Consider the following 2500-nt stretch of genomic DNA (forward strand, 5'->3'; position numbering starts at 1 on the left):
GCACACCATGTCTGCCACACTACAACTCACGCCTGTGCTACATTCCCGACGAAGTCGCCGAAGATGTATTCCCGCATCCACTCTCGCCAACCAATTCACCTACCTCGTCAAGTCTTCGCGAACCCTCGTCAACACAGCCATGGCGTCACACCTCTACCCTGTATCACATAATTCATCGCTACTACTAAGAGTAAGTGTACCTCTTTAGTACCACCCACACCTTACATAGGGGAGTGGGGGGAGGGAGGGGCGAGAGGAAAGAAAAAAAAAATTCTTAACAAACATACTACTACTAATTCTATATTACTAAATTTCTGACTGTTAATAATTGTTTTGACTTACAATGAAGTCACAAACTGAGATCTCTGTGATAACATTCACTTCATTCCCCTACCTCATTCCCTTGCCATAACCATTCTCTAATTGACATATATTGTTGTGTTATTGTGTTTTTTCAGTCTGTCATATTGTTGTTGCCTTCACATAACACAGTTTAGTATGTTCTATTTTTCTCAGAGCAAATAACTATTTCAATTTATTAAATTATTGTAATGTTCCTATTTCCCACGTATATTATTCATATCTATTGTTGCGAATTTACAGTTATCGTTTCCTTCACTTTATATGCCATGTTTATTGGTAGTTCTTTCATCACTGCTTGCGTTTTCACTTTCATTTTGTGAATTCATACATACCGTTGTGTTCTTTGTTCTTTTGAAAACCACTTTCCTTTTACTTGCCACGCTAATCGTTCGCTTATTCACACATAGATATTGGTGACTTGCTTTACTCACCTATTGGTCGCTCTACACGGAATTCCCTCTAGGATTATGAATTATACTAAATACCATACGTTTTATAACTGATTCTAACTCACTTTAATGACGTCTACTCTCAATATTCGATATCTTGTCCTTATTACTGCTGGGATTTATGCCTCTTTAATTTTAAGGTATTAGTGAATATGTAACGTAGCTTGATGGAGTCGAAATCAATTACAATGGGGGTAATGCACTGCAGACACCATGCTTTATATAGGCTTACATAGTTATTATCACCGCAATTTAGTTTTGACATGTTTACTACGAAGAAATGCTCCCAGACGCCCGTTGAATCTGCTACGAAGGAATCGCGGCCGCCGTATGTTTTGTTTACTTGCATTTACGTATCACTGCACCCGAGATGCGCACGTTTAATTCTTGTTTAGGCCAAGCTGCCTACGAATTGCGCGCTACCGCCTCACGCGTTTTTTTTTTTTTTTTTTTTTTTTTTTACAGCGCCGAGACACACATTTACATTAAAGTTTAGGCCAAGCGACCTCCATTTGTCCGAAGCATTATTACTAGCATATTTAGCAGATATAGAATTCTCGCTCACTAACTTTCTCTCTACAAAATAATGGTACTCTTTTTAACTCACTAATCCTAACAGATCCTGAGTAATTAACACCTCCTGGTATGTACCATTCTCATAACAAATGTTCTTATTACTCTATTTTATAGCATCTTAGTAAGGTACTGGCAAGTAATATTGCCGTCCTCCTCCTTAGCCCTTTTACTGGCCTGGTACACTTATATTTCAGCCCCTGAAGACGATGTGATCCTCCTTCCTAACGAACACTGTACTTCACTGTGAACCTCCGCCACGCTGCTACCCTGACACGCGACGACCTAAGGGACCAAGGAGCACCAGCAACCATCTGTAGAAACATATTAGGAGCTTGCCACCAGACGCGTCATCAGTGCATAAGACATTGCAGACAGCTCGAGGACAAGCCGCTTTGCGTGGCCGAGGAATGTCAACAATATGCTCAAACCGGATGGGTTGGGCTTCGCACCTTGCAGCTGCCTTCCTTCCTGGCTTCCTTTGCCCACGCGCTTTCTCCGTCTCGAGCAAGTCTGGCGAACCCACTCCCTTGTCACGGCCAGAAGTCCAGCACCCCACAACTCAGAAACAGGCACTTGGCAGCAGGAGAGCAGTAGCAGAATATAAAGACATTTCGAGCAGCTGAAGAGGTGACCCTCCAGGCTAGTACAGTGGTAACGTGCCGTCCTCTCATCCGAGGGGTCGGCGGTTCGCGCCCCGCCCAGGTGCGAGAAGTTGCAATTGTCGCCCGGAGGTTACTGCTGTGGCTGGGCACCACGGTGGGTAAGGACTAAGCTCTGTCGCGTCAGCACTCGCTGACACACGTTGATCGAGTCGACATTAGTCGGCACAGGCCGGGCTCCCCCATAGCCCGGGCGAGGCTCAGCTTCGCATATCGGACTTATCCTTATCCTTAGCAGAAGAGGCAGACCAGATCTAGCAGACAGAAGCAGTCACAGGACAGGAGGTCACCCTCCGCCTCGGCACTCGGGGCACGGAGTCACTCTCGGGGGTCACGCCTTTACCTTCCCAAATAAACCAACAAGCAAAGTCCCCTTCCATTCTCCACCACCCATAACCCCCAACTTCATCACAATATATGTATATATATATATATATATATATATATATATAT

This window comes from Penaeus vannamei, chromosome 12, assembly GCF_042767895.1.
Source record: "Penaeus vannamei isolate JL-2024 chromosome 12, ASM4276789v1, whole genome shotgun sequence".
NCBI lineage: Eukaryota > Metazoa > Arthropoda > Malacostraca > Decapoda > Penaeidae > Penaeus > Penaeus vannamei.